At 37.3% G+C, this 20,869-nt stretch overlaps 1 pseudogene; it reads right to left on the reverse strand.

Annotated features, from left to right (window-relative positions):
* Nucleotides 1-10,743: 10,743 nt before the first annotated feature.
* On the reverse strand, nt 10,744-12,325 carry LOC103343366 (MDIS1-interacting receptor like kinase 2-like; annotated as a pseudogene).
* Between the last annotated feature and the right edge of the window lie 8,544 nt (nt 12,326-20,869).

Genomic DNA, 20,869 nt, shown 5'->3' on the forward strand with positions numbered 1-20,869 from the left:
TATTTAATTTAAGTTTCCGATTGACATTTTACTTCTTCAACATCAAGAAACTAAGGGGTCGTTTGGTATGACGGACTGTTATGGACTGGATTAAATCTAGGACTTGTCTTGAATTAGCTCGGTTGGACTAATTTGGATTAAGTACTGGCTTACGTTTGGCGTTGCGTCGGACTAATAAACTGGATTGTAAAAATAGTGAAGACTTATGTTTGGTGTTGTGTCGGACTAATTTTTTTTTAAATATTTAATTTTAATTAAGGATTTTAGCCTAAAAATAAATAAAATTATAATATTTTTGAAAGACTAAAACTATCTCATTTCTTTTTATATTTCTTCTCCCTTACTCTTCTCTCCCTTATCTTTTCTTCTTTGTCTTTTCTTCTCTGGCCATACCTTTTTTTTCCCTTTCTTCCTTCCTCTTCTCTCCTTTGTCTTTTCCTATTCCTTTTCTTCCCTGGCCCGTTTCTTTTTTTTTTTCTTCCTTCCTCCTTTCTTCTTCTTTCCATTCCCAGGTCATTTATGTTTTTCTTCGTTTCCTTCTTCTTATTCTTTCCTTTATCTTTTCTTCTTCCTTCCCTCCTTTTCACTCTCTCTTAATGCCACTACAGATCCAACCATCAACTCACCCTCTCTCTCTCTCTCTCTCTCTCTCTCTCTCTCTCTCTCTCTCTGGTTCCACTAATGAATGGTTGTGGTGGTTTGATTGGGTGGTGCTGGTGGTTTAGCTGGGTATGTGGTGGCTGGTGATGATGGTTCGATTGACTGATTGGGTGATGGTGATGGTTCGATTGGGTATGTGGTGGCTGGTTATGGGTTTGATGGTGGTGGTCTGATGGTTGTGACATTGGGGTAATGGTGGTATGTTTGATGTTTCGGGCTTCTGTATTTGATGGTGGTGGTGGTATTCAGCCGTTCTCCGTGTACAAAATAGCGCCCTCGCTATTTAGAGAGCCAAATTTTGGGATCGCTATATTAGACAAGCGAGTCCAATGGTTTTTTACCCATTGGACTATATAATCTCATTTAACTTAATCCCTTCCCTTACCAAACATAGGTTTTTAGGACTATTTAACGCCAGTTCAGTCCAGTGAGGGTTAGTGAAGCATCCCAAACAGGGCCTAAGACAGTTAAAAAAACATCGATAAACAAATAATTTTCAAGAAGAAACATACGATAACCCTAAACCAAGCCTCTCTAGTGGAGTGGGTGGGGGGTGGAGGTGGAGAAGCATATCTGACAGGGCTTTTTGGCTTCTTCTTTTTGTTTTGATGTTGTAGGTTTACGAGTTGATGTATTTTTGGTGGTATTGCCCTTGCCTCCACTGTGGGGGTGGTGGTTGTTAAACTGTAGAGTTTTATGTAGTTTGTCCTATTGATGAAATACGTTGTTAAATTGTAGAGTTTTATGTAGTTTGTCCTATTGTATTTTATTTCATCAAGTTTTCGATAGTATTTAACATTATTCAACGGCCAAAAACAAAGAATGAACATTGTCAAGCATCCAAGTTATTGCTAACTCTTCTGTCAATTTCATCATTAAAATTCAACCACAAAATCCAAACATTGCATTTATAAGACGATGACTTTAACATACCACCTTACCTTAGAAAGAAAAGGTGGAAGAGAGGTCTCAAGCCATCTCAACCAAAAAACTTGTTGATCGCTGGATATATTAATATTCCTAAACGGAATCAGTGCATGTAGGTAAATCACTGTACTCATATTCCTAAACAAATCCTTACAATCATATACAATAATTGCGAAATTTTATAAGGGTCAGCTGACCACTCTAATTATTCATTCATCACTCTAATTAATCATGGATACGGCCATGTCCATCTGGACGTTGCATTTTAGGTATTAAGTTTAGAGACAAAGAATATGGGAAAGTATTTGATATTCCTTGAATGAATATTTACAGCATCATGCAGCCATTATATGGCGATAAAGGAGAGCTATTACAGGAAAGAAATAATGTACAATATTCCTATGCTATAATTAGGGAATATACAACTAATCAATGGGATTTTGTCTAACACTCCCCCTCAAGTTGGCGAGTGAATGTCATGAAGTCCCAACTTGCTACTTAAGTGATGAAATTGTTCTTTTCCCAATGGTTTGGTGAAGATTTCTGCAAGTTGAGAACAGGATGGTACATAGGATGGTGTAATTATGCCAGCTTGTAATTTTTCTTGCACAATGTGACAATCAATCTCAATATGTTTCGTGCGTTCATGAAAAACATGATTTTTGGCTATGTGATAGCCGCTTGGTTGTCATAAAATAAATCTGCGGGCTGAGTTTGTGGAACCTTGAGATCTTGCAAAATATATCACATCCATGTAATTTCCAAAACATGTTGCAACCATAGCTCGATATTCTGCTTCAGCGGAAGAACGGGCCACATTGGCTTGTTTCTTTGACTTCTAGGAAATTAAAGAGTTTCCTAAGAAGACATAGAATCCCGAAACAGATCGCCGTGTTATCGTACACCGTGCCCAATCTGAGTCACAATAAGCTTTTAAAATTAGATCATTAAAGCAAAGAAAAAATAATCCTTCACCAGGATGGCCTTTAATGAACCGTAAAACTCTCAAAGCAGCTTCCCAATGAGGTGTACAAGGATTCTGCATAAATTGACTCAAGATTTGCACGGAGTATACTATATCAGGCCTTGTCACTGTGAGGTAAATTAATCTCCCAACCAATCTCCTATATTTGGTGGGATCATGTAACAAATCGCCATCTTTAGGATTTAATTTTAAATGCTCCTCCATTGGGAAGGAATTAGGACGAGATCCCAATAATCCTGCATCCTTCAAAATATCTAATGCATATTTTTGTTGTGAAACAAAAATCCCTTTTCGAGACCGAGAGACTTCAATGCCGAGAAAATACTTTAGATGTCCAAGATTTTTATATGCGGAATTGTTGCAAGAGAGTATCTTTGAGGGACTTAATGGCGTGTTCATTGTTGCATGTTAGAATAATGTCGTTTACATAAATGAGCACTGCAGTAAAGGAGTTGCCTTCAGACTTGGTAAATAAGGAATAATCGGCCTTTGATTGAATGAAACCTGCCTGCGGGAGGCTTGCTTTAAACCATACAAGGACTTGTTGAGCCGACATACCATATTCTCCCCTGCCGGCGAAGACCAAGGGGAACATCCATGTAGACAACCTCATCAAGATCACCATGAAGGAAGGCATTTTGAACATCCAGTTGATGGAGGAACCAATTAGAAGCGGCAAGCGCTAAAGACATTGCATACGCAGTAGTAAGTTTGGTAGTGGGAGAAAAGTCTCACGATAATCAATCCCTTCAAGCGGTATAACCCTTAGCAACAAGGCGGCTTTGCGTTAGCCGAGCAAAGAATGGTATTTGATCTTGTAAACCCATTTGCAACCAATAGGCTTAGGCCGTGGTAAAGGACGAGAGTCAAAGTATCGTTGTGCATGAGGGCATTAAGCTCACCTTGCATAGCATCCCGCCATTTGGGATCTTGGACTGCCTGATTATAGTTAGTGGGCTCATGAAGACCAGAAATATTAGCAAGAAAAGAAAAATGGGAAGGAGAAATAAGAGAATAAGATAAACCTAAATTAGAGAGAGGATGCCTTGACCTTGTTTAGAACTAACAACAGTCAATGATTGATGGGGTCCACGATAAGCAAAGTTCATGTAATAATTTATGCCGCCACGTGGGTTGGGTACATGGAGTGCGAGTGGAATGGCGGAGGGTGGGAATAGGAGGAGCTAGAAGGTGTCGGTAGGTGGGACCAATTGAGTATCGAGTGGGAAGGCGGAGGTAGGTAAAGGAGCTAGTGTAGGAGGCACGATTGGGGAAGTGGGTAGGCCAGGTGGTGCTGGAGGTAGAGAAGAATGGCGGGGTATGTCGGGTGAGGTGGTGTGCAGAACGGAAAAGTCAACAGAGGGGTCAAAAAATTGGTGCAAGAGGGAGAGGATGTGAAGTGGGCATGGGGTCCAATGGAAAAGTTAGAGGAAAACCTGTGGTAGGATCAGATGAGGTGATGGGTTTAAAAGGAAAAGTAGTTTCATGGAATCAAACATCCCTACTAACAAAAAATTGCCAAGAATCCAAATCAAATAATTTGTAACCCTTTTGCCCAGAAGGATACCCAACAAAATTACAATGACGAGCACGTGGAGCAAATTTGGAAATGGGATGGACCGTAGTAGCATAACACAAACAACCAAAAATACGAAGATGATCATATGAGGGTGCACAATTATATAAACGTTCAAAAGGTGTGATGTTAGAGAGAAGCGGGGTAGGCAAACGGTTAATTAAATAGACTGCAGTTAACACACACTCACCCCAAAAGCGTATAGGTGCATTAGATTGAAAAAGTAAAGCACGAGCAACTTGTAAAATGTGGTGATGCTTTCTTTCGACAACGCCATTCTGTTGTGGGGTGTAAACACAAGAACGTTGAAATTCAACACCATGAGTAAGAAAAAAGGAATGCAATGAAAGAAATTCGGCACCATTATCACTACAGATGATTTTAATGTGGGAATTAAATTGAGTGGAAATAAAAGTAAAAAAAGACATAAGCAACTGAGGAGCATCAGTTTATGATTCATAAGAAATAACCATGTGCAACGAGAAAAACCATCAACTATGGTTAAAAAATATAAATGCACCCGAATGTGTTGGGTGCTTATGAGGTCCCCAAATATCACAATGTATTAAGTGAAAAGGAAATTTCGAAGAAATAATACTAGATGGAAAAGGAAAACGAGTCTGTTTTGCTAAGGGACAAATTTCACAATTATTGTCAAATGATGGATGAATAGAGGAAACAAACTTAGACACTAGATGCAAACCAGCAGGAGAAGGATGGCCAAGGCGATGGTGCCATATGGTGCTGGAAGCGGTGGTGTGACAGACAGTGGAGGACTTGCGAACTGTAGTGACATGAAGTAGAGGCCACCACTTTGCTTACCCCATCCAATCATCTTCCCCGTAGCCAAGTCCTGCAAAACACAAAAATTAGGAAACAAGATCACACAACAATGCAAAGACTGAGTGATTTCAGCAGATAAAAGATTTAAGCGAAGGAAGGCACATGAAGAACATCTTTTAAAATAATATCTTTATTAAAAAGTATCGTGCCAGTAGAATCAATGGAGATGGAAGAACCAGTAGGTAAATGAACAGAAGGTATGGTAGAAGGATGTGATTGAACAAATAAAGAGGAGTTTGAAGTAATATGGCCTGTAGCACCACTATCTAAAATCCAACAGTCCGAAAAAATTGAATGAACATAGGGATAATTATACAGACCTGTTGCATTTGCATATGCATCAATATTACCCTTAGGCAAGTGGGCCATATTGGCCATGGCAGTGGTCAACTGATTATATTGCTTGGTGGAAAGTCCTAGGATAATGGCCTAAAAAGGATGGCTGTCATGGGAAGACAAAATAGAAGTGGAGCCGTGAGGATTATAGCCATTGGTAGGATGGGACCCAGCAGCATTTGTTGCTGCATTTGCTGTTGCATGGATGGCATGGAAAGCATGGTGTGAGGACTGGTCCATATGTTGTCCTTGTCTATGACTATTGCCTTGGTTTGGCTGGCGAGCTTTGGACTTGAAATTGGGGTCATGGCGTTGGTGCCCAGGTGGGTATCCATGGAGTTTAGGACATGTCTCAATTTTATGCGTGTCCTTGCAATATCTACAAAATAATCCCTCACTATTGGAATTAGAGGAAGAATGAGAAAACGAGTTACCGGAAAATTTGTTGTTGGAATTCTTGAAACTTCGAACAGCCGTTGCTACTTGAAAAATTTTCGGCAATTGAATTGTTTCCAATTTCCCGTTGTTTCTCCTCTTGAGTGACAAAATTGTATGCTTCGCGCACATTTGGAAGAGACTTCATAAGGAGGAGCTGTCCTCAGGACGGCATTATAGGAGTCATTAAGTCCCATGAGAAACTGCATTAACCGATCTTGTTCCTTCTATTTTTCTATGGCTAGGACTTTGGTGTGTTCACTAGTTGGAGGAGGATGGTAAACTGAAAGCTCATCCCAATAAGATTTTAATTTAGTGAAGTAAGCAGCGACGGTAGATGTACCTTGCATATGTGAAGCAATTGCCTTCTGGATTTGGTAGATTCTGGTGCGTTACCTTGGCGAAGCGCTCACGAAATCTTCCCACGCCGTGGGCTGTTGATGCAAAGACAACGCTAGATGCAAGATCGGATGCTACTGAATGCTCGAGCCATGAAAGAATCATATTGTAACAGCGCTCCACAACTCATATTAAATCGTCGGGCTTGGTTGTGATGGAGCCTCGAATTTTCCGTTGATGAAGCCAAGTTTGTTCTTGGCAGAGATAACCATTTGTACAGATCGACTCCAAGTAGCATAGTTTTCACCATTGAGCAATTCGGTGACTAGTGATTGATTGGGATTTTCTCCATGATGAATGTAATAGCGACTGTTGGTATCTGGCGAGGTTGAAGAATCTGGAGTTACCATGGAGATGTTGAAAAGTGGAAGTTTGATTAATAGGTTGTATGACGGCTATGGAGGATGAGAAGGTTCAAGAGCTAGGGTTGCTCTGATACCATATTAAGTTTAGAGAGACAAAGAATATGGGAAAGTATTTGATATTCCTTGAATGAATATTTACAGCATCATGCAGCCATTATATGGCGATAAAGGAGAGTTATTACAGGAAAGAAATAATGTACAATATTCCTATGCTATAATTAGGGAATATACAACTAATCAATGGGATTTTGTCTAAGATTAGGTACGTCTATTTTTTTTTGCCAGGTTAATATTCTTCATCTTCTGAAATTCTGTACCAATCTTCTCTTCTGCAATGATAATACAAAACTTTATTAATACTAATTATGCTAAACAATTGAATGATGTATGCATACATATACATGGCCCTTCTAGAGAGAGATTTCTATATTGGATTAAAGTTCAATTATCTAAACTGTTTTCAGCCTCTATTTAAATATCATCCTGACAAAAAGTTAGTTGAATTGGAAATCAATTTATACATTTTAAAAAAAAAATTTGGTCAAATTTATACATTTAATTGTGTTTTAAAGAAATAAGCAAATACATTTTTCGATAAGAACTTTGGACACATATGTACATATTTGGGAAAAGAGAATCAGGGCTCATTTGATTCACTGATTGAATTTCTTGAGAATGAACTTCCCATGTCTAATCCCATGAGATGAGAATGGATGATATTTTCCCGAGAAGGGTTCTTGTAAGTCCATACCCATGAGTCGAGTGCATTCTCAAGGGTGCACTTGCCAAACATGAGAATGCAATTTCAAACCGATTCCCAAGCTCCTAAACCTTGAACCAAATGGGCCCTAAGGGCTCGTTTGGGAGTGATTCTAAATATGACAATAATCACTTCTACATTGGAGAAGCAGGTGAGAGGTGCTTCTCCAAGAATCACTCCAAAACGAGCCCTAAGAACATCAAACACGTGTATATTTGAGTCCGATGTGGGCTTAGCTTCGCTCTGATACCATTTTAAATTTCAGAGACAATTTCAAAGAGATGGGCTAGTAGTCCACTACTAACAATATTGATATTTTCAATTTAATCACCTACAAAACCTAGTAGGTGTAGGGTTTTATCACAGTAGCTCTCAGTGTTTTAAAACGTGGTGTCATTCATTATATATTGTATTTCATTCAATCAAGTTTTCAACGTGAAAACTTTATATTCTTCAATACCAAAATGGTTAGACCAGATTATCCTATTTATTACCACCTCTGAAGAAAAATTCACATCCCAAATTTTTATTTCTTGTACTAAAGCTTGTGCTGTGTTTTAGCCAGACGGGTGATGCAGTCCATATGCAAATGATGCATTTGAATATGTTAATCCATTTAAAATTCATAAACTAGCAATCTTTACATTAATTCAATGACTTGAATTGATGATTCAGTCATTCAACAAATTGCTTGGACATTTGAAATATGGAAAAGTACTAACACAGGCGACTACTTAATATGTCCTTTAGATATGATTTAAAAGGAAGGGGACAAAATAACCCAAAAGGTTATTGGGCCCAATGAATAAGTGGCATAAGATAACATGAGCTATGGACCAAATGGAGCTCCAAATACCCACCCAATTGCCTTTTGTATTGTCCTATATAAGCTAAGTGTTGGAGAAAACCTAGCTAGGGTTTTTGATTTCCTACTTTGGTTGATGAGTGATCATCTTTGTATCTTATCTTCCATAAACGAAAAATTGATCCAATCAAGAAGTAGACTAGCATCCATACTTCTTGATTGCCTTCTCTTCATCTCTATGAGCATTTGGTGTGGTGAGGTAAAGGACTCCAATCTCGGAGCCTTAGGGTGAATGAGTCAAAATCAAGAGAAACAAAAAGCATTTCCAACAAAGGTGTTCATTCTTGAGAAATTAAGAAAAGGTCATCAAGAGTAAAGATCTATTCCCTTTTTCCCTTTTCTATTTGTGTTCAAAGATACTAGGCTAAGATACTTGGTTTAAAATGAAAAAGGTTTAGCTCAACTAGTATAAACAAAATGAATTCGCCATTTAAAATGTTTTTGTTGTATAGGTTATGGCTAAGGTTCATTTCCTAAGTATTAAATGTATGTTTCCTTCAAGTCTATCTTCATTAGTGAAATTTCTCAAGGGGATCACCAAAGAGGAGGTAGGCAAATTGCTGAACCTCTATAAACACTTATGTAATGCAAGGCAGATGAATAATGTGATTATCCCTGAATCTAACTTTTCCCAAATGCGGAAATAAAAGTGACATCAACAAATAAATGAGACACAAGAATTTAACAAGGTTTGGAAATTTGTGCTTACGTTCCCGGGGCAGCAGCAGTAATATCTTCCACTTTGTAAAATAATGGGATTACAAGAACACTCTCACTTTTGTGTATAAACTCTAGCTAAAGTGGCTAACTATTTCTCTCTTGGATATTCTATCAAGAGGATTTCCAACTCTCATTGAATTGAGGCTTTTCTCTCTCAATTCTCATAATGAGGAACACACAATATTTCCCCTCAAAACTTTATTTGAAGTTTTGGATGCTCAGATTCTTCTTGTTATATCTTCAGATGCATTTCTAATGCCTATTTATAAGCATAACCTTCGGTGTGAAAACACCAAGATTGCAGGCTGCATCAAAGGAAGAATACAGTTGCCCACCAACTATCTTCAACATATATATGCTACACCGTTATGGAAGTTTACGAATTGTTATTTTATGAGCTCTAATTGGCAGAGCAGAACATATCCCAATGCATCGATTGCATTGTTATGGACTGCATCTGTCAAGAAAATTAAATTCAGCACAAGCTTTAGTCCAGGAAATGTACAATTTGGGATGTGAATTTTCATAAGATGTGGTAATATCTGGTCTAACATTTAGGCTACAATACTAGCCTAGCAGGTGATTCAATGAATAAGTAGAGTGGTTAGCTACCCTTCTCAAATTTGCCATATATTGTATATGAATGTATGTATTTGATATTTTGATTACTGACTTTTATTATCAATCATTGCATATGAATTGTAATATAAATTGGCATAGGTGGCTCGATACAAGCCATGATGTGTAAGTCTCATATCGAAGAATACAACAATAATATATGGTCCACTATTGCACCGAAGCATTTTGGATAAAATTGTTAAGCAACCCAAGGATTGGACCTAGAATCATTGGGCCTAACTTAACGCAAGGATTGGACCTAGGAGGTTAAGGTGGGGAGAATATTGGTGCATGTTTGGACAGTTAGTGGACTTGGTTTGGACAGTTAGTGGACTCCTATTGAGTCTGTCCTCACAACACAAATAACTGTTACCAGTCATAAAACCGTATGGTAATATAGGTTATAGGGTGCTTGTGGAAATATGAATGTTATGCACCCATTGCAGCATTATATATGAACAGCCTTCAGCCGTCAGGCAAATCAAATTCAGGAGAAGATTTTAGTTCATGAATAAAATTTGGGATGAGAATTTTCTTCCATCAAATGTGGTAATAAATAGGATTATGGTGAAATCAGTTTACTCTGATACAAACCAGAACTCAGTACTTGTATGAAAGGATAGTTGAAGATTTTAATCTAGCTCAAAGCAATATACAAGATAAAGTTGACATGAAAAGACATGCTCAAATTATGTTTAAACAAAAGGATCGTAATTTTGCTCAAACCTCATAGGTCACTAGCAATTTAAATCTTAATGAGTTGTTCAAGGGTAATATCATCGGTTCCTCTATAGGAAGCAGCAATTTGAAACAATATTGCAGAAACCACCATGAGCATTATTGCCTCGATTGTGGATGGGAATGTATGCATGCAATGCCTACCAATGGTTCTGAGTTCATCAAGAACATGAGGTTTAGGAGGGGGAAGGAGTTTGTCCAGTACATCCTTAAGCAATATATGTTTGGATAGGTACTAGTGGATGGACATGTAAAGGACGAGGCGAAATTATTTCATTGCCATAATCACTTCGACGGCCTCCAAAGCTATAAACATCACATTTCTCAGTTACCTTCATTGTGTAAGCCAGCTCTGCATACAAATTAAGAAAGAGCAAACCATAAATATATACATCTATAGTTAATATGAATTAAATTTAAAAAAATACCATATTTAAGTATTTAACCTGGTGCTACATATCCATATGTGCCCGCAAGAGAAGTCAATTCGCCAGTGCGGATTGAAAGCTTAAGCGGTCAGAAGTATGAAACATAAGGCTCACAGTCACAATGCAGCAAAATGTTGCTGCTTGTTATGTCTCGATGCACAATAGGCGGTGAGCAATCATGATGCATATAACACAAGGCATTAACAACCCCTTTTACAAGTCTCACCCTTGTGCTCCAGTCCAACTTTTCAGCTTCATGCTCGTTGCTCAAGATTGCAGCCAAGCTACCTTCTTCCCAGATACTCATAGACCAAAAACGAGTGACGGGAACTTGAACAAAAACCAAGAAACCTCACAATGTTTCGGAGTCGTATCTGAGTTAATGCCCTTATTTCATTAAGGAATTCCTTATTCTGAGATGCCTCGTCACCATCAAGTGTCTGATGGAATTTCTTCACAGCAACAGTGCTGCCTGATGGCAGCTTTGCCTTGTAGACACTTCCCTGTCCTCCCTTCCCGACGCAATAGACATCATCAAAAACATTGGTTGCTTTCATGATTTCTCCATACATTTTTCTTCCATCAAAATTAGATATTGAGAAAAAGCTTTGGTACATATTGCTCTGTCCTATTTCCGTCTCTTTCTTTCTTCTTCTTCTTCCAAACAAAGCAAATGCCAGGAAAGCAAGTAAAAGTGCTCCTAAGATAGGGAAAATTATTAAGAAGGCCAGTTTTGAGTTGTGCTTATATTCATCAGAATCATCGCACGGTTTTAGTGCACCAACATTGCCACACAATCCGTCATTCCCTTCCACCCGAGGATTTTGAAATGCTTTGTTGTTGGGGATTGGACCCTGCAGTTCATTGTAGGATATGTCGATGTCATTCAAGCCACGCATTTCATCAAAACTTGTTGGAATGAAACCTCTAAGATTTGTTGAAAATACTAATGCCCATTTGTGACTAAAAGATCCAAAAGGTTCTAGAAGAATCATTATTGGTGGAAGAACCTAGAGTTGTGGAGAAAAGAATAAGGAGGTGGACCATGATGGCTAAACAATAGCCACAAAAATATAGAAGTTTCTAGGCAAAGCCACATACATGTGGCTGGAGTAAGAGACCAAGTTGGTGGAACTTGGTGATGTCGGCAAAGCATTCCTATAAATAGGCATGCAATGCAATAAAGCATGGTGGAGTGAACCAATCAACTCCCAATCTATGTGGGAGCAAAAAAGCTACCCAACCCAAGTCATATGGGGAGTCTAACAAAAAGAACTCCCAAACTAATGGAGCTAAGCTACTCAAAGAAAGCTATGTTGAGGGCAGCTCACCAATCTAAGTGTAAGGGCCAAATAGCCCAAACTATTCTAAATGAAGTGTTGGGGCCAATAAGCCAATATGCTAAGGAGGCCAATTAGCCTACACTAAGCCATGTATTTTCCTCCAAATATAATAAAATCACTTTGTTTCCCCTACAATCTAACAAGATTATTGTGGGAAAGATTCAACTTCTCTAAGCTTTGCATACTGCTCATTTCTGATGGTATCTTACCCTCAAGTGAGTTGTGACTTAGATCAAGTTGGGACATATGTACTAACTTTCCCAACTGAAATGGAATTTCTTGAGTGAACTTGTTAGTGCTCAAATTCAAGTAGTGCAATTTGAGCAAATCGCCAAAAATGACTGGAATTGACTCATTGAATTTGTTGGTGGACAAGTCAAGATATTCAATATCAGTCAATGATATCCAAATTCTGAGGGTATAGGACCCAAAGTTGATTGCCATTCAACATCAAATTCACCAAAAGTCAATCTCCCAAGGTTCTTTAGGGATCACCCCAAACTAAACTATTGGAAAGATCGGAGTTCATGAATTTGGGTTGCATAGGCTAATCTCGGTGGAATACTACGATAAGCTTGTTCCATGATTCGTAGTGTTGCCAATTGTGACCTTATCCCAGTATGAGATTTCATGTACAAGTGTGGCTTAGGTCAATAAATCGAGAGGTTTGGATAGGCACCAAAGCCTTGGATATATTTTTTATCACTACTACAAAAAAGGAAAAACCGCGGCGAATTCACCGTCGTGTATACTATTCCAAATGGTCGTGGAATCACGACATCTTTTCCATAACCAAACCACGACGGTGAATAACCGTCGTTGTTAAAACAACGTCATCAAAAATAAAAACCGGCGTCTTTGTGCTGCAAAGACATAAAAGCGATCGAGGATGAGAATAGGCGACCAACTCCAACAAAAAGCGTCGTTAAAGGAAGCGGATGACAAATATAAATCAGCGTCTTTACAATCATAATGAGCGGCGTTATTGACACCTACTCGTCTACGTTTTCCACAACCGTCGTAAAATAAATTTTCCGCCGATTTTCTATGAATTATGACGTGGAAATAGATGTCAGGGTCATTACTTACGACGCATGTATTTACAGAGACGACGTTGAATTGGATAAATAATGTCGGTTCCAAATAAATGAGAGCCGTATTACAGAATTTATACGTCATATTTTGAAAATAAACGACGTGAAAAAAGATGGTCTCATTAATTACGACACACTAATTTATAATGACGACGTTGTAGTCTATATACAACGTCGTCACCATTAAAAAGACTGTCGTCTTTAATAATTTATACGTCTTCATTTAAAAAATTGACGTCGTCTAATTCATATATCTTAACGTCGACATGTTTAATGGACTTCAAATACCGTCGTAAAATAAATTTTCCACTTCGATTTTTCTACGAATTATGGCGTGAAATAGATGTCGAGTTCATTAATTCGGTATGTGTATTTACTGAAGACGTTGAAATGAATAAACAACGTCGGTTCAAATAAATGAGCCGTATTACAGAATTTATCGTCATATTTTCGAAAATAAGCAGCGTGGAAAAATGATGGGGCCATTAATTACGACCATGATAATTTATAAGGGCGGCGTTATGGTCTATATACAACGTCGGTACCATGAAAAGACCGTCGTGTTTAATAATTTATCGTCTTCATTAAAAAATTAACGTCGTCTAATTCATAAATCTTACGATAAACAAATTTAATGGACTTCAAATACAGTCGTGAATTCATCCTTTTCCGCCGTTTATGAAAGAACATGCGGCGTGATAAATTCATGGCGGCGTGCGTCTTTTTGTAGCGTTGAGGTTAAAGTTCTCATCTTTTAGGCGTCGATGTTATGGGATTGGAGTCGTGTTATTTTGAATTACATGGCGGTTCTTTATGCTTGTCCGACGTGTTATCCTGGATTATTGTTTCACAATAAGCGTCGTGGTTCTTCATTGTTACTTTGCTGCTTTAGGCGTCGGTAAATATATTGCGGTCGTTGAATGCTCCAAGCGTCGTTATTTATTAGACAGACGTTTGTTTTCACATTTTATCAAAACCGTCATGTTTATGTCTGAGACCAGTAATTTTTGTCTGATTGTTTTGTGGCCAAACACCTTATAATGAAAGTGAAGAAATCACATTACAATATATTACAAAATTAATGTCATACCTGCTGCCAATTACATAAGCATCATTCAACCCATATATCTTACACCCATCTCGAGATATTTTGACTCCTAACTCAACCACCACTTCATCAAATGTGTCAACATTTGGCATCCCCTAGTAAATGGCTCACCTCAATTCTCCACATCACCTAAGACATCATCACAATAACATCATTATATTCTCTATAGGCATTGATAACACTACCGACCAACCACGATGCATCAGGTGCGTCAACAAAAATACTTGTTGACTTGAAGCCAAAACAAATTGGTCATTCCTATGTCAATTTTACTCAAATCTACAAAGGTAAATAAGTTAAATCCTACAAGACGGAAGTATTATCAATCAATCACACCTAAGTGGGATTATAAACTTTTGGTAGTCAAGGTCCCAAATTTCTTGACATGCACATAGAAACCCATATTTGAGAAAATTGGGTTTTATTCTTCTTTATGACCACTTTGTTCTCTTTCTAAATTTTGGATAGCGGTCGGATGTGGATCATATGTTCCTACATGACACACAAAATTCAAGTATCGGTCCCAAACATATAAGATAAACATAAGAAATAATTTAAAATGGAGCTTAAAGAATAAAACTCATCGTTACTCGATGAGGTAGGACTTCCTCCGTATTCTCCAGACATATAGATGTGTTGTTCAGCAGTCGATCAACTCGCTCCTTTGTGCAGCTTGATAATGCTTTGAAACTCCCATCTTTTGGCTTGAAGGCACTCAAGCTGTACTAACATCAGGATAAATGCTCGGTACAAAACTCTAAAGCTTCTTGACTATATACAGCTCGACAATGCAACCTTCGGGATAATCGATTCTGAACATACCTTTAGCACTTTCATATATCTTTCAAGCGGATACATCCATCTAAAATATCTTGGCCCCACGACGAACTTCTCGACAAGATGTACTACTAGATGAACCATGATATCAAAGAATGAAGGGAAAGTACTTCTCAAGCAAACACAAAGTAACTACTACATCTTCTTCCAACTTGTCTAGCTTGGAAACATCATGATCTTTGCACATATAGCATTGAAGAAGAAGCTCGCAGAGTTGTGCATACCTTGCGGGCTTCTCCAAAGCAGGCAATTGCCACGAGGAGCAATTGTTGCATTAGGTATGACAATCATGTGATTTAAGGCCAAAAGTCTTGAATCTTCTAAAGATACAAGATTTTTTATATTTGAAGAATAACCTTAGGGACCTTCATACCATAGAAAGAATTGCAAACCTCTCTCTTCTCTCTTGACAAATTCCAAGGCCAGAGGCAAGCAGTCAAATCATACCTCCTCAATCCCATCCGGAAATCATTAATTGTCTGTAAATGCAGCTTTGAGTGTAAAGTATTCTCCATTATGTGCATCATACACTCCTCCAATCCCATCCCACAAAGATTTTAAATCATCAATCAAGGCTCAAGTAGGCGTCTATATCATTCCGGGCTGTTTAGGGTAGAAATCAACTAAAATCAACATCATGAACTTCGTTTCATGCACAGCTATGGAGGAGATTATATGTAACTAAGATAGCGGCCGGCAACTATATACGCTGCTTAGAAGCTGAGGATTGAATCCATCAGATGAAGAGCCAATCTCAAGTTTCTCGGCTCATTACCAAACTCGGGCCATTTATCATCAAGAAGTTTCCAAGGCGGAATCCGCTGGATGAGACATATAACCGTCAATTGATTTTCTAGCAGCATGCCAAGTCAAACTCTTAGCGGTCTCATGTGATCGAAACATCCTTTTAAACCTTGGAATTGGAGGAAAATACCACACCACCTTCGGTGGCACACCCTCTTTCAAGATTGAATCTTTGCCTTCCTTCCACCTTGAGATACCACAATTAGGACAATGAGTTAAATCCTCATACTCCTTCCTATACAAGATGCAATCATTGGGGCATGCGTGCATTTTCTCATAACTCAGCCCCAATGCACACAAAGTCTTTTTGCCTCATACATAGAGGCGGTGTTATATTCATACAGAAGCAAATCGCCTTGATATCAATTCTGTAAAGCAGACATCACTCATCCCATATTTGCCTTCCAATTATACAACTTCACTAATGCGATAACCGTGCCTTTCTACAACGAGGTACAATGGTTGATCTCCATCCCCAATCACATTGGCAAACTCATAAGGATCAGATCCAAAATCACCAAAATCATTATCATCCATCTCTATTTCTTCAGACACAAAACTGTACCTACTATGGTCATCATCTTCTTCAACATTTCTACTAGCATTAGTAGCTGCTTCCCAAGGTTCTCCGTGAAATGTCCAATTCTTATAGCTTTGGTGAACTCCATTAAAGTATAAGTGATCCCTTATAATTCCAACCCCAAACAATTTCAAATTAACACATTTAACACATGGACAACGGATATGTGTGGTAGTTAGAAGATTTTTCTGAAAAGTTCAAAATGCTACTTCCACCCTAACTCATATGCCTTGATCTTCTATCCGAGAGTGCATCCATGACTTATCCATCTCCGACACTATACCTATTATATATAATAAAGTGAAAAGGCAGCAATGACCATCACTATAGCAGTTATATAAAGTCTAATAGCAAAATATACAGAAGGCGCGGTTTTAAACAAAAGCGAGGCGTATTTGGCGATATATAGGCGCGGATTTTCGTCGTCTAATTATAACCGGCGGTAGTTAAATAACACCGTCGTGTATAAATAATAAAAGCGACGGTTTAAAGTAAAACCAGTAAATCATATGCACAATGCGTCGATATCAGTTTATTTTCAAGATCCCAAAACCTATTAAGACACAACATAGACATGAAACCAAGCAAGAAACCAACATATACTAAGCATGAAAACAATAAATCCATTCCCAATTCAACATAACAGAGAGTGATTAAAGATCAGGCAAAATGAAATCCATTCCCATATTCAACATAGCAGAGTGATCAAGAAAACATTAAGCGGAAAATCCATGAACCCATACCTCCAACAACATTATTAACAAATCGCCGAAACATATACACAAAACCCTTTAACAAAACAAGCGTAATATATCATTCAATGAATTTACAAAGGGAAGAGAGGTTTGTACTTTGTTGTGAGCTCACGATTATGACCAAATTGGTTGTACGACAGCTAACTTTGAGATTAGAGATGAAGTGAGAGGCGAAATGTTATGTTTATGCAAATCTAAAATTTTAGGGTTAGGGGTTAGAAGTATAAAAATAAGAGCCAAATCTGAAAATTTTAGGTCCCGCGAATATTTTAATAAAGCGCGCTTTTTAAAACATCGACCGAAAAAACACGCGTCGTTAAAATTTAACATTAAACATGACGCTTATTACATTAAGGACGTCGTGGTAAAACTGTGTACCACGCAAAATCAAAAAAGGCGTTAAAACTATGAAAAACCACGTCGGAGTTAAGTAATTAACGACGTTGTAAATAATAATAAACGACTTACGTGTAAACAAAATGTCGTTTAAAAGAGAAACCACGTTGGATTTTTTACCATACGACGTAAACTCAATATTCCACGACTCAATCACCGTCGTTAAAAGTAATACCCTAAACTTTAAAACCATAAATTATATATTTGTAAAATTTAATTTTATAAAATTGTTTATGGTTTTACATCCTAATAAATAACAAACATAAACCCTAAACCCCAAAAATTATACTTTAACCATAAACCTAATAAATAACAACCTAAACCCCAAACCCTAAACCTAAACCATCAAACTATATAAGTGATGCTATGACTCATCAAAATTTTTATTTTGGTTTGGTCATTTAAACTTTTATTACACAAACTGCATTTTTTGGGGTTAGGGAAGAAAAAATATATCAATGACTTCATAGGAGTTGAAGTTGAATTTTTTGAATTTATTTTAAATTTATTTTTAAAATTTTGAATTAAAAATAATAAAATATTCTTATATCAAAAACAAACCACGACGTTGTAAATAATAATAAACGACTCACATGTAAAAAGGACGTTGTTTAAAAGAGAAACCATGGCGGATGTTTCACCATCTGACGTAAAATACATATTCCACGACCGAATCACCGTCGTTAAAAGGTATTAACCTAAACCTAATAAGCGACACTTGTTTCAAAGGGCGTCGTTTCGAAACTCATGGTGAAATTGTCATCAAAGCGGCGTCTTATATCGTCCATCACGTCTAAATATCATTTCATCGGTTTTTACATAATTATATGCGTTGGAAAGTTATTACAAATCGATTCATAATTTGTTTTTTCTTTTATATTATGAAAACCTCAACAAATTTTCAGGGAAAAAAAGGATGTATATTATAGACAAAATTTGTACATTATATATTATAGACAAAATTAGTACATATAAAAATATCAAGTGTTCCAAAAATCCTCTAATCCATATGAAGGCAAACAAACTCTGCCCATTCTTTCCTGACTTCATCAATGGCTGCTTGGGGGTATGGCGCTTGATCTTTTCCCACTCAATAGCGCAATCCATAAACAATGATTATTAAGCTTTACAAAATAAAAAGAAATTCAGACACAGACGACGTTTTTTTTTCATAACCGACGTAGTATATCGATTCAACGGCGATAATTTTAAATGACCGTCGTTGATAATACTAAAACCACATAAAATGTTTACGAAAATTTTATTCTTACCTTCTTCTCAAACTCAAGGAAGGATCCATGATGATGTCCCTCATAGGCGCATCACATAATACCGTATTCGACCTTTCTTTGGTTTGCTTTGGTGTGCTGGCGATTTCCAAATTGGTGCTTTATGGCCTAGTACGCCTGTAGGAATTATAAATTTTAAAGCGCATTCACGATGTTTTTGCCCTCCTCATCAACCACGATTTCGAGGAGGATCGAGAAAATAAACGGTTTCCCTCTTTGCCCTCTGTCAACAAGACCAATAGCGGCTGCACAAAATAAAATAAAAGCGGCGGTTATTATAAAAACCAGCGTATTATATAATTTCACAGCGTAATAACTTAATCGCCGGCGTCATTATAAATTTATCACGGCGATAATTAACTACCGGCGTGATTAGTTATTTCAAGCGACTCAATAAATAAATAACAGCGTGGTTAGATGTTTCAAATGACACAGAATTAGTTAAACAGTTTTATAAGTGAAAATCATACAAACAAAATCCTTTTAAGGAGACTAACCCTGGATTGTAAGGCATCATGAAAATCTGTTCACCATCTGTTTTGAAGTCATTGCTACAATTCGTGATCATCGATTAGTGACCAGCGTTGGCACTAGCGAAGCGGTCGATAAAGCCAACCATCTGCACATATTTGCTTCTCTCAAAAGATCATATAAGCACCTAAATATATAAAACAAACGACAATTATTTATACACAAACGACATATTATGCAATTTCACACGACGAACTGAAATAGAAATAGACGTGATAACTAATTTATCACGGCGGTAAAAAAAAAGCAGCGTGGTTAGTGAAAAGCTAAGCGACACAATAATTAAACAACCGACGTCTTATGATATAATGTTTGATATTTGATTAGGACAAACCTCATATACTACCACGGTAGCCCAATTTCTTCCATGCACATGAGGCGTGTAATATCTTCATGCAAGGCGAAGGTACTTGATCTGCACCAAACACCTCCTTCTCAATGTTGAAGGTCATGATCTTCCCCTGTGGCTTTAGTGTAGTTTCCACATAACCACAAAGGGTTATGAGAAGATGGCACCTCCATTTGAATAATCAACTACTTCATTACCTGTTTAAAGAAATAAGCAAAATAAAATGGCGTGGTAATTCATTAAAAGCAGCGGTTTAAATTAAAAGCGTCGTCGATTATAATTTAAGCGTGGTAATTAAACCGTTGTTTTAGATAATTTATTAAATCGTAGAAAATAAATTCCGACGTCTAATGTGAAAACAAGCAGCGGTTTAAAGAAAATATCAGCGTCTGAAATGTGAAAAACAAATTAAAAGGCAAAGTGAGAATATACCTCCTCGTCATGCTTTTCTTCATCTTGTTTTTCTTCTTTCTTCTCTTCATCATTTGTGTCTTCCTTTTTGCCTTCATCTTTTTTCTCTTTTTTTTCTTCCTTCTTCCCTTCATCTTTTTCTCCATCTTGTTCATCTTTATTTTCTTCTTTCTTCTATTCATCTTGATTATCTAAAGCCACATATTTCTGTTTTAAATAATAAAGAAATATATATATATATATAAGACAGATTGTACAGAGAGTAAAAAAATTAAACCAAAGCGTCGTAGTAAGGCATAACATAAGGCGGTATGTAAATATGGGCGTCTTAAAATTATTAAGCGATGGTAAATAATAAGCGTCGTAGTAATTGTATATTCATTCGTTAAGGACTAAAACCAATGCGTCTAAAAACCACAAAGTTCGACATCTAATGGCGTGTAAAACAAGTAAACTAAATACGACGTGGTATTTAAATAAACACGACGGGTTATTTATAAAATCGTCGTGGTATGTTTTTAAAACGACGGGTTTATTCATAATAACGACGTCTAATGTTTAAAAAAACAGAGAAATTCAAAGTTCAGATATGTTACCGTTTCTTCGCTGTTCCCCATTTCTAGCAGTATCATCCTCTAAATGTAGGGATCTCACTTCAGCCCCAGAATAGCTTGCTTTATCAGACATTGGATTTTTGGGACTTTGCTGTAGACCTTG

This window comes from Prunus mume, unplaced genomic scaffold (genome assembly GCF_029339155.1).
Source record: "Prunus mume cultivar Tortuosa unplaced genomic scaffold, ASM2933915v1 scaffold14, whole genome shotgun sequence".
NCBI classification, from domain to species: domain Eukaryota; kingdom Viridiplantae; phylum Streptophyta; class Magnoliopsida; order Rosales; family Rosaceae; genus Prunus; species Prunus mume.